This window comes from Ailuropoda melanoleuca, chromosome 1, assembly GCF_002007445.2.
Source record: "Ailuropoda melanoleuca isolate Jingjing chromosome 1, ASM200744v2, whole genome shotgun sequence".
Taxonomy (NCBI): domain Eukaryota; kingdom Metazoa; phylum Chordata; class Mammalia; order Carnivora; family Ursidae; genus Ailuropoda; species Ailuropoda melanoleuca.
In genome coordinates, this window is record NC_048218.1 from 74395243 (window position 1) to 74408920 (window position 13678).

Consider the following 13678-nt stretch of genomic DNA (forward strand, 5'->3'; position numbering starts at 1 on the left):
TTGAATGAAAACTCAGTTTCACAAATGTTAACGTACCTTGTAGCAGGCACAACACTACATATTCTATGGAATCCCAGGTAAGACCCGGTCCATGATACCTTCTCTTTTTTTTAAGACCTTTTTTTTTTTTTTTTAAAGAGAGAGAGAGAAAGCAAGAGAGTAAGCACAAGCAGGGGGAAGGGCAGAGGAAGAGGGAGAAGCAAACTCCCTGCTAAGCAGGGAGCCCAATGCAGGGCTCCATCCCAGGCCCTGGATCATGACCCGAGCCAAAGGCAGACACTCAACCAACTGAGCCACCCAGGTGTCCCCATGATACTTTCAATGTAATTGAAAGTGAAGAAGATAAAAAAGAAAATTAGCAAGCTACAAACTAAAACTGGGTTTCTCCTTCTCAACCTCAGGACTGTTGATATTTTGGGCCAAAGAATTTCTTATTGTAGGGAANGACTCCCTGCTGAGCAGGGAGCCCAATGCAGGGCTCCATCCCAGGCCCTGGATCATGACTGGAGCCAAAGGCAGACACTCAACCAACTGAGCCACCCAGGTGTCCCCATGATACTTCCAATGTAACTGAAAGTGAAGAAGATAAAAAAGAAAATTAGCAAGCTACAAACTAAAACTGGGTTTCTCCTTCTCAACCTCCGGATTGTTGATATTTTGGGCCAAAGAATTTCTTATTGTAGGGAACTGCCTTGTGCATTTTAGAATGCTTAGCATTGTTTCTGGCCTCTACCCACCACAAGATTCCCCACAATCATGAGAGCCAAAAATGTCACCAGGCATTGCCAAATGTCCCGTGGTGGAGAAAAATGCCCCTGGTTGAGAACCACCAAGTTAATGTAAGACATATTCAATAAAGTAATATGAGCAAAGAATTTTGGAGATTCAAAATAAGGAGAGATGTACCTAGTTGGAAAAATCAGGAAAGTTGTCATAAATAAATTGTTTACATTGGGACATCATTAGAACTATGTCCAAGGCATGTTTGAAATTTTGGCTAAAGTGTTCATCCCTTGCACTCTGAACAAGTTTGATTTGTTAATTTTGAGCATGAGTGTTAGCAAAGGGTATTTATAAAACTAGAGGAAGATTATGCTATGAATATTTTCTGATATATAAATATCAAGGAAATAATGCTATTCTTTAGCTGATTATGTATGTATGTGTGTTTAAAACAAGCTCTGGTCAATTTTATTAAAGAAAAATTTTGCGTGATTTACTTTTTACAAGTCTGTTCTGGCAAGCTTCTAACGTTATCAGAATCACCTGGATCAATGGTAGCCAATACCATACTCTGGAGTATTTCCCACATACTGTGCTCAATTCAATATTATTGCCACTGTGGTGATAGACACAAGTTTTGGCCAATGTGACATGGTATTCTATTTCAGATTTCCTCAAGGCTAGGCAGTTGATGGCAAGGATGACCAGTTTGGCTTAGCCATATATGATCATCTTCAGAGTCTGCTTGTACCCCAGCACATACTTTCCACTTTTCATAACAAGATGGAGCCTAGAGTTGATTGATTCTGGGGACTTTTTTGTCTTCTTTGCAGGCACCATCATCCTGCCTTAGGTGCAGGATGGCTCCAACCAGGAGCAGCTGCCAAAATGGCTGGAAGAGAGAAAGGAAAGAAGCTGATTGTTTGTATATTCTCCAAGTAACTCTTTAGATTTGCAGTTTTTTTGCTTTCATCTTGAAAATGCAATTTAATAGTATTGTCTATTTCCTTGATAAATTATTCCTGTTTCATCATATAATGATCATTTTAACTCCTTGTAAGACTTTTTTTGCTTTACTGTCTATTTTGTTATTAATATAAAGTAAGCATTTCTTTAGTTAGACATTGTTTGGTATCTTTTCCCACCTTCATAATTTCATTATTAATTATTTTATTATTTATTATGTAAGGCTTTTCTTTTGTAAATAACATATTTTGATGTTTTTGTTCTTTTAATCTGTTCTGAGAGTCTTTTAATAGGCAATATTATACCATTTATATTTTACTATCTTAAACCATTTACGTATTAATTAGTGATAACTTTAGATTTATTTCACCATCTGAATTTTGTATATAGAGAAACTATAGTGGTAACAGAATGGACTCCAGACCCAGACCCTCTGAGTTCTAGCTATGTGAATTTGAACAAATTATTTAAATCATTTGCATTGCCAGTTTCATAATCTATAAAATGACATGTTTATGATGCTTGTTGCCTGACATTGTAAGAATTAAATGTGAACACACATCTAATACACTTCTAATGCTGCTTAATTTTACTATATTCACTCGATGACTTTATTTGTATACGTAATATTATTCTCTCCATACTATGCCTTCTTTACACTTCTTCTCTTTCCTGTTCTTCCATTGGATTAATCTTAGTGTAATACAACTCATGTCTTGTTCTTGTCCCTACTAATTTCAGTTTTACAGTACCATTTATAGTCTTCTGTGGTTATTTTAACTTCTAAAGTTTACTTAAAGTTTAATCAATAGCTTTGCTTTCCACACAAACAAAACAAAGATTATAAAATTATTTACTCACATATTTCCCAAAATTTTCATGCATCCCATTTCTCCCAGGACTTAAATCCTTCTTCCTAAAGGAGGAGACTGTCAGGGGAAAATTCTCTCAGCCTTTGTTTATCTGAAATTTTCTTCATATAACCCTCATTCTTGAGAGATTAGCTGGACAGAGAATTATAGGTTCACAGTTACTCTCTTTCCACACTGTAAAGATATTATTCCATAATCTTGACCCCTGTTGTTTTTGTTGAGCTATCTATAGTCAGTCTACTTACTGTTCTTTTTATGTAACATCTTCTCTATTTCAGTTGTATTTTACATATTCTCTTTGATTTAATGTTCTGAAGTTTTAATCAATTATGTCTAAGTGTGGAATTATGTGTTCTTTACGGAGCTTATGCTTCTTGAAAATGAAGAATTTTAATTCTGAAAAGTCTCAACTATGTTGTGTTCTAACAACTATGTTGTTACTTTCCATATTGTCTCCTGGAACTCCTGTCAAACGTGTGTTGGGCATTCATTCAATCTATTCTCCCTGTCTCTGAACTTTTCCATGTTTCTATCTCACTGTCTGCTGCAGATTTTCTCCAATTTATCTCTCACTTCTATGATTCACTCTTCAGTTCTTAATAATCTTCCCCTATTTTATTGTGATATTTCAATAGACCTCCTTCTGTCGGATCTTCTTGTGATCTGATGGTGGAATGTCTCTTTAGAATGTTTTTATATTTGCTTTGTTAGGTACTCACAGATTTGGAACCAATTTTTATCTTTATTATTGAGATGTGAATTTCTCTATCTTGTAGTTGTTAGTAACTTAGACTCTAATATTCAAAGACTTGAGTTCAGGTTTCCGAATTCTTTTTCTTTCTTTTTTTTTCCCCCCATCCAGAATTTAGCCAGGGAGAAGCTTCATTGCTGTCTATCTGTTTCCTGTGTCAGTGTGTAGATTTTATTCTACTTTACCTTTTCACTGAGGTTTCAATTCTCTTAGAGCTCCAGCTATATGTAGCTATCTTTTTTCCAACTTCTTATATAAATGAACTAAAGTTTGGTCATTAAATTCCAAGTGCTACATACACTGAGTCTGATACTCAATGCTTCTATTTTTTGTGCCCTATGGTTTCCAGAGATTCAGCCCATGAACTGACCACTTTTCATTTCTACCACCTGGGGATTTTTATTCCATTTTCTTAGTTCAGCCACACACTTCATATATTGTTGTATTAAATCCAGCATCTCTAGTTGTTCATAGTGGGAGGACTTTTATACTACTTTAGACCACCATTTTACCAGAATCCGATGGGCTAACACTATCAATTCTAATAATTTGTATAAGGAATGCTCATTATGCACAAGACATCATAGGAAAGTACACTAATGTTTTCAAAGAGCTTTTAATTCAAACTTCTGTTGATGGTAATGGCAACAGGATTTCTCCATTTTCAAGTGGTAGAAAAGCAGGTTACTTGGTTTATTAAAAGCATTCAGCTAACCTTACAACAGAAACCCAGACACTTCTAACTTCACTTCTAGGACCTTCTTATTTCAAAGAGCAAAGATGAATATCTAGGTCATAATAATGTAACAAATCACACACTGTGGTTCTAGAGATGTTACTAAGAAAAGAATTACTAGTAAAACATAAAGATGGTGAAATTATATTAAAGCTAGAGTAATTGACAGGTTCTTTGAAACTCTGAAATAAAAAGGAAAATAAATTATTCATAGCCATTGAAATTCTGAGGTTCTCAATAAGAATAATTTTTGGTATTTATCATGCTGCATTCATATGTACCACCCAAACGTGAAATTTCAAATACAATATGCAGGAATTCATTGATAAAATACCTTAAAGCAGAATATATTTCAGTTTTCATCGCTAAATGGTTTTGCCAAAGGAATTGATCAGCTAATGCTTCATATAAAGTGCCAGGTATTATCAAGTAATTTCAAATTCCAGTCTAAAATTCTATCAATATTTTATAATAGGATAAAAAATACTTTTATCTTTTTAAAAGTCATTTTTTTCTTCTCTTTCCTTTCCTTCCTAAAATTAAGTGAAACTTAAGGCTTGAAATCCCAAATGAATTATTTTTGTCATAGCTTTTTACCTATATGTCAGTTACAAGTAATATGTGAATACAAACTCTAACAAACAAATGGGTATGTTGTGAGGAAGCAGAAATAAAGTAACTGCATGACGGGCAAATGTAATTTAAAAATTACCCCTTATTCATTTACTGAGGAGTAAAAAGCTTATTAAAATAAAAAATTATAGTCACCATGGTTTAAGTTTTAAATCCATAAATTTCAGATGTGTTTTATTGTTTAGCTATTCTTCTAAGTGATGAGAACCATAAAGATCTTTCAGACAGCCTCTCTTACTGCAAGCTCATCATATTCTTAATTGCTTTCTCTAAAAAATGAAACTGATCTATAAGTTAATAAGCAGATAGGATAATTTCTAATTTAGATCCCTAATGCCAGGCCCGCCTGAAAACTAAGCAAAGAAAAATATGCTCAGAGGACATGATGGATCAGCAGACGGTGATTATTTCAGCCTCACCTAATGGGGCAGCAACATTGTAGACTAAGTCACAGATTGAAACCCAGTCTCTGCATGCTTCTTAGGTTTCTCTTTGACTTTGGCAAAATGCTAAAATGCTTCTTGATAATCGAACATACCAAACAAAATTATTTATTAAGAAAGTTAGGTCAGGATTCTGAGTATAATAACCCCTTATTTTCTATGGAAATATGGAGTTTATAAAGATTTCTGCAAAGAGGTGTGATAACACCTTCCTAGGAAAACTGATGCTCTGAAAAGCAAAATGACTTTCCCAAGCACAATTAGTAACTAATTATTTTTTGAAATTTCAAATAAGAATAAAACTCAGACTTTCTTTCCTCTATACCATGAGCTTCTTCATATACCAAAGGTGTAGGATTCTTAATTGAATACTGTTTCTTTTGTCACACCATTTCTTATTCCTTCTAATCAGAACTATATGTAATTCTCTCTGGAATATAGGACCAAAAAAAAAAAAAATGGGGGCAGAATACTTTACCAAAAAAAAAAAAAAACAAAAAAAAAAAAAAAAAAAAACAAAACCGAACAGCGTGAGTTTTAGTTCTGGTATAGTTATGTGAGCTTCCAATAGCCCAACCCTACTGTTGATAAGAGCTATAACATCTAGGCAAAACAAACAAACAAACAAAGAAAAACAACTCTAAACTATGGAAAGGAGTCTTGGTATGGAGAAGCAACACTATGGGGGAGTTTTCAAGGTTTGTTTATTTGTTTTCTTTTAGAGTATTTGAAGGTAAACCACAACTTCAGGTTGATACAGTGTGGAAGTTCCAACTTTTTTCTGGCCACAGGAAACAAAAAAAAAGAAAATAGGTGGGCTGGGGATGTGGGTAGATGGCAAAGAGCTAGGGAAAGAATTGTTAATTCTGGGAATGAATTCTCATAAGTCTCAGCCCAACTAAGAACAGGACTGACTCAAACAATGGAGTAACGTTTTAAGAAATTGATCTGAGACTTGAGCCACCATCCTCAGAAAAGGAGACAGAATTTATAATCTAAAAATAATTGGATTGATTGGCTGCTAAGAGGAGAATAAAAATATTTTCCAAAGAATTATAGCAGAATCCACAGTATAAAAATAAAGCATTCACAATTTTCCTGACATGATCCAAAATTAACTGACATACACAGAATAGGAATTGTGAGCTATTCTAAGAAAAAGGCAATCAACAGATGTCAACCTAAAATGACACAGATGTTGAAATGACCTGTTAGGACTTTAAAGTAGCTATTATAATGTGCTTCATGGGGAAAAGATCATATATTAGAAAAAATAGGAAAACTCAGTAAAGAAACAGAAAACGACAAAGAAATTTTAGCAGAATGGAGATAAGAGCAGAAAATGTCAGTGAACTTGAACATAGATCAGTATAAATTACCAATCTGAAGAAAAGAAAAAGTAAGATTGAAAAAAATGAACAAGTTCTCAGAGACCTTTGGGACAATCTAAAATGGCTTAACATATGCATAATTGGTGCCCAGAAGGAAAAGAGGAGTAAGGACAGGAAAAAAGAAAAAAAAGATTAAAAAAAATGACCAAAGGCCTTAAAATTTTGGATAAGGGATATTCGTTTATGGACTCAAAAAGGTCCATAACTCCCACGCAAGACAATCCCAAAGAAACCCATGTGAATAAAAATTATAATCAAGCTAACAAGCAAAGATAGTGAGAATATCTTGGAAGTGGAGAAAAATGACACATTACATATAAGATAACAATTTAAATTTCTGCAGCTCTCTTGGTACCATATGGATGAATTAACTTAAAATGAATTGCACCAAAGTGCAGGAGCTAAAACTATAAAACTCTCAGAAAAAAAAAATGTGTAAACTTTGTATCTTTGAATTAGGCACTGTTTTTTTTCAGGGATGACAATTAAAACACAACTAACCATAGGAAAAAAGATAAATTGGGCTTCATTAAAATTTAAAAAATTTGTACTTAATTTTTTTAAAGATTTTATTTTTACGTAATCTCTACATCCAACATGGGGCTCAAACACACAACCCTGAGATCGAGAGTTGCATGCTCCTCTGACTGAACCAGCCAGGCACCCAATAAAAATTTTTTTCTACTTTAAAAAACACTATCAAAAAAATGAAAAGACAACAAACACAGTGGAGGAATTTGCTAGCAACTTGTATATCTCATATGGGACTAAGTAACCAGAATATATAAAGGGCTCATATAGTAAAATGCAACTAAATTTTAAAAATGGACAGACAAAGGATTCAAGTAGATGTTTTTCCCAAGAAGATACACAAATGACCAATAAGCACAAGAAAAGATGTCAAAGTCATTGGTCATTAGGAAAGTGTTAATCAAAACCACAAAGCAATACCACTTCACACCCAGTAGAATGGTTAGAATCAAAAAGTAAGATAATAATAAATGTTGGCAAGCATACAAAAAAGTCAAAACCCTTGTTCACTACTGATGAGAATGTAAAACAGTACAGCTGCTTTAGAAAACAGCGTGACATTTTCTCAAAAACTTAAATATAGAGTTACCATTTGATCCAAGAATTCCATCCTATGTATATACCCAACAGAAATTAAAACATATGTCCACAGAAGAATCTGTATATGAATGTTCATTGCAGCATTATTCATAAGGGCCAAAAGGTGGAAACAATCCAAATGTCCATCAACTGATGAATGAATAAACACAATGAGGCATATCTCTACAATGGAGTATTATGTGGCCATAAAAAGGAGTGAAGTGATAATATTGCTACCATATTCATAAACCTTGAAAACATTATGTGAAGTCAAAGAAGCCAATCACAAGGACTACATATGCTATGATTCCATATATATTATATGTTCAGAATAGAGAAATCTATGGGGACAGAGAGCAGATTGTGGTTTCCCAGAATAGAGGAGTTGGAGGGTTAGGGAATGATAGCTAAAGAGTACAGGGTTTCTTTTGGGAGTAATAAAAATATCCTGAAATTGGTCGTGATGATAGTTGCATAGCTCTGTTAATATATTAAAAACTATTGGATTTTACACTTTAAATGATGACATATGATATGTGAGTTATATCTCCATAAAGCTGTTACCAAAACCAAAACCAAAACAGATAATATGTTAAGACCAATTAGGGATTATTCTAGAAAAGTAAGGTTGATATAACATTCAAAAATCAAACAACAGAGTGACATCAGCAAACTGGCAAAACAGGAGATTCCAGTCCTCAAAGTCCCACAGAAACACCAATTTTAACAGCCACCCACAGATGAGAATACCTTTGTGGGAGCATAGGAGTCTGGCTGATAGGTTCCAGCTCTCGTGTAGCAAAAAATCCAAGAGTAGATGCATCGAAGAGAGTAAGAATAGTTTTACTATAACTTTATCACCTCTTGTGTGTGGGAGAGGGGAGAGAGGGAGATAAGCAAGGAATGAGAATTATGGTATCTGAGGACATCTGTTTCTGCCTCTAGTAACAGAATGGATGGAGAAATAACAGACAATACAGAATAAATAACAGCTTGATAGAAGATGGTGTATTGTGGATATAGTAAGTGTGGATATGTCCAGCTGGAAGTATAGATATAAGTTGAGATACCTATGAGACAGTAGACTATAAAGGTCTGCAGTTCAGAAAGTTTTCTGCTAGAGCTGGAAACATTTAGCATGCAGATGATGCTTGAAGCCCAAAGACAGGATACTGTATCCAGGGTCCATTTAGTGAACAAGGGAAAAAGGCTGAGGATGGGATCCTGGGAACACTGACGTTGAAGGGGTTAGTATTAAAAAAAAAAAAGAATCCAGAGCAAAGTAAAGAGATTCTGAGAGGCAAGAAGAAAGCAGGAAGAGAGGGATGTTACAGAAGCTTAGAGAAGAAACACACAGGAAGATGCCTTGGCCATTTTCCAATGCCAGTTTGGGATCACCACATTTCAGGCGAAGCAACTAAAATGTTTCGTCCAGAGAAGATAAAACCACAAGACAGAAGCGGAAATAAAAGCAGAATCGGTTTTCTGATATCTGCAGACTAATGATACATGAAACCGAGTAGATTTTTATGTGCGTAGGGGGTTCAAAAGCCAGAACTAGAACCAATGTGCAGAGGTTCAGAAACAATAACTCAGCTCAATATAGGAAAAAAAAATTCTGCATTTTGCTAGAATTATCCAAACATAAAATGGGCTGCCCCGGTGGGGTTGTTAGTACTAAACTGATGGAACACATGTCAGAGGATCAGGGGTCCACATAGAAAGATACCATATATCTATCACCATTATCCAGAAGTACTTACTTAACAGTGGGTGGAATAACATGTAATTGCTAATGTTTAGTCATTTTTAATCAATAAAAATTATAATTTTATTTGGTTCAATCTAGTATTTACTGGATGAAAAAATTATTGAATAAATAAATAAATAATGAATGAATGAATATTGGACTAGGGAGTCCTTTTAAGTTTCAGCGAGTAAAAATGCAGATGCTTTTTAAAAATTGGTTCTAAAAACACTAAGTATTTCCTGGAAATAACACAAATTGACTATAGAGTGTGCCAGAAGGAAATATATTCCCTTCCACCATCATGTAGATATTTCCTAAAGGATTCCAAAAGCAGTATTTTAGTTAAGTATTATGCGTATATTTATTTGAACAATTTTGAGCAAATTTACTCAGAAATATTGCATTGAAAGTCCATTTTATAGACTGAACAGCAAAAATATTATTTTATTATTGTTGTTATTATTGTTATTGATAACACCAGAAAAGAAAAAAAAGGCATTCAAAAATATACCTCTGAATCAAGAAATTTAATAGAGAATTAATTGTTTTTATTTTGAAAGAAAATATCTTATTTAACAATTCAGCTTATATGATTCAATTTCCATTGGCTTTTATCATCCACTTGTAAGGATTTTAAACTACTCAAAAGGAAAGAAATTGCTAGTTGTTGATTTTTTTTTAATGATTCCAAGTTACTATGAGTATAATTTCCTCAGATTGTTGCTTGGGAGTCATAAATGTCACCACAAGTGCAAGTTTTTGTTCTTATTTTGATTTCTATTGACTAAGCCTTTCCCTTTTCAGCCACTTCGTGTCACCCTATCACAACCCAAATTATAGTCTAAATTATAAAGACAAAGCGCTCCTTTCCTCTGCCACAGTGGAATGCAGACTCCATGGAGCATAAATTGTTCCCTAGGGCATGCAGTAGTCAATCTTTCATTTTCTTTCACATTCCTCATTCTAGAGAATTTCTGGCAAAATTACACGATCGGAAAATGAATATTTTGCTTCTTTGACATTTTGGTACATTTTGTATATTTATAGTCTAAATTATTTTCATCCTGTTAGGAATCTGATTAATTATTAGCCTGCCTAACTACTGAATAAAAGCTAATTAAACACATGATTAATTATTAATAATATGCTGAAATACATGTAGTCATTTTCTGGATCTAGATGTTAATAACCACAAGCACTTCAGTTGACATCTTCTCCAGCCATAGTTAGTCTAGATGAGATACTGATCATGGTGTTGTCTTGCTCAAAATCTTCTAAGTCGTTTTGTTTCTTATAGGTAAAAATTTGACCAGTCTCTTTATTCTGATATTTAAGGCCCCTATGATCTGGCCCCATATCCCTGGTTCTAGCCACATTGGAGTCTCTGGTTGCCAGTCCCCAACTGTATCTTACACAATCTTGACTATGTACTTCTGTTTACTCTGTTATTTCCACTGAGATGCCCTTGTACTATTTATCGCTATACATTCCTTCCCAGTCCATCTCCAATATTGTCACTTCCATGAAATCTGTTATGAATTAGACATAATTTTTTAAACACGAAATATCCAAGTCAGAAAGGTTTTATCACTCTCTGATTAATATTTTATGTGTGGAGAAGTATTTCCTATACTCCATGTCCCCTACAGCATATTGCCTTTCCATGTCTCAGTGTCTATACCTGGGTCGCATAATAATCATTAATAAGGTAAATGAATGGATATAGCAAAGGGTCCAATCATCCATGGGGATGTGAGAAGAATGAAAAGTTCAATAAAGCCAGTGATATAAGAAGGGAGGCAAAGATTTTGGGTAGACAGTCATTGTTTTCAACTCTTTCCAATGTGAAAATAATTGCTATGTCTATAAATTCTAATAGCATTTTCTTTAGACAGTTATCAAAGAAAACCTATTTCAACAGCCTGTGTTACGGAAGAGAAATAGACTAGAAATTTCATCTCTTTATTCCAATATCTGGCACACATTGGGTACCAATAAAGTTCTTTGGAAGTAAATCTTATTTAAGTGACCATTGCTGGTATTCCTCAATAACAGATTGATGGCTCTGTACGAAAGGCAATAACTAGAGGTTAAAAGAAGAAGAGTATCTGTGTATAAATTCTGCTGGTGGTTACAGTTGTCTGTTCCCAATTTTATCTGTGTTACTTCTTAGCTGTGTGAACTTTGGCAAGTTACATAAGCTCCATAGCTTTACTTTTTCCATGTGTAAAATGGAATGACTTTACATGAAAATACTTAATTTTTTAAGTGAATTAATGTTTGTAAATTGCTTAGCCCAGTGACAGAGACTTAGTAATTAGTAGCTACAGTTAGGAATCTCCACGGATCACAAAGTTATGGCTATTTTGGTCAGTGCAGGGTATGGAAATAAAGTAAGTTTCCTTTCTATGAACCAAATCAAGCCAATTTCCGTATAGGTAAATGGGGCTAGCAAGACAAATTTCCCTTTATCAACTGTCATGGCAACAAAGTCAGCAAAACTGATAAACTCTGAATTTTCCCATTACCTTTTGTGGATTTAAAATAACACAACAGTTCAAAAGTATTTTTTGATAATTCTTTTGAAAGAAATATTGACTCTAATCTTTACATGAAAAGAGAGAAAACCCAGCCCCCCAAAATGAAGGTAGAGACGTAAGTAATATGAGATACTGTTACGGGGTTGGACCCCAAGACAGGACCTTTACTGCCCACCTGCTTGTACTCACTACCCTTTATCTTACATTTTTCCTTAAGCTCTTCTTTCTGGCTTACCTCTTACAGGCAAATGAAACCCAAAACCAGGCTTCAGATGACAAGACATCCCGCCAGGCCAGACCACCCAGATCATCTGAGCTAAACCCCTGACTTCCATCTGCACATAGGCCGTAAGGTGACCCCCTGGAAGAACCAGCAATTGCCTCTGCCTCATTATAATACTAGAACAAAATCTCCACCGAGGAAGAGTGGCAGCCTCATTTACATAACATACAATGTAGTACAGGCACCGCTCCTTAAGGCGCATGCGTGACCTTATGCTAGCCTCTGCAGAGGATGACAAGGTTACCCTATCTAAATATTCAAAACCCTAAACAAAAGGTGCCCATTCACCCTCTTCGGGAGTCCCAGCTTTGGAAGCTATTCCTTATTTGCTGCAAATAAAGATTATTTTGTGTGACAACTCCACCTGGGATCCGTGACTCACCAAGGAGCAAACCCACGGTTCGGTTACAATATGAAAGGAAGACAAAGACTCTCCCTCATGCGTTCATAAAGTTTTGAGCAATGTCTTTTAAAAATCAAATTTGGAAGTTAGAATCCTAAACTTTTAATATCTGACAAGGAAAAAAAATTCCACTGAAGTTGGTGGAAGAAACTGAGAAGTGGAGTTTACTCTCTGTCACATTACATTTACAAAGCAATAAACTCAGCTATTTAGTAACTGCAATGTTTATCCAATTGTTTTTAAAACACGACCAGAATTTGCAATTTTCAAGAATTCAGTAATGTTACCGGTTAATAAAACAACTCTTACTCACATCTAACCTAAGCACGGTTTGTCAATTATTACCATAGGCGAGGCACTTACAGCAAATGTTTAACTCCAAGTTATGTCAAAGCCCTTTTCAGAGTGATATAATTTGTGTTAAATCTGCAAAGGACTATATTTAATGGTCCATTTCAGACATGGCCTCTTAGTTGCTGGTACAATCTAATAATGAATGTAGAACAATGTCAAGTTCTTTCCGTTCAAAAAGCTGTAGAGACGCTATCTCCCCAAGCTGAACTCAGGTCCATCTGACTACGGTGCATTTGTAGAAATTCTGATTCTCTTTTTCCCCTCCGCATTTTTTTCCTGGTCAATACCTTTCTATATTCATGTGACATTAGGTTGGTCAGTTAAATTCCAGCAAAAGTGACCTTTAATTAGTGCTTATTTTTCCCCCCTCATGTAATCTGGAGGGTGCCTTCACAGTAGAAGAATGTCTGTCCCTCTCCTCCTGCAAGCAGCTGGCTCTCAGGTCAGCTCATTTACTCATTACTTAATCAATTATTTAGCTCATTCACTCCTCCCTTAATCAATTATTTAGCTCATTTATTCAATACATATTTATTGTGTGCTTACTATGTGAAAGGCATGGTTGTAGGTACTGGAGGCACACAGTGAACAAAACAGCAATAGGCACATTTCCTTCCTGAAAGCAGAAAGAGTTCTGGATCCCCAGTAAAAGAAAGACATGAGACAGCTTTCTTGACACAAGAGATGTTATTTTTTCCCCACCCCACCGCCCAGTATTCTCTG

The 13678-nt window shown here is 34.9% G+C and overlaps 1 pseudogene; it reads right to left on the reverse strand.

Moving 5' to 3' along the window:
* Window positions 1–1216: 1216 nt before the first annotated feature.
* On the reverse strand, window positions 1217–1563 carry LOC109490156 (annotated as a pseudogene).
* Window positions 1564–13678: the final 12115 nt, after the last annotated feature.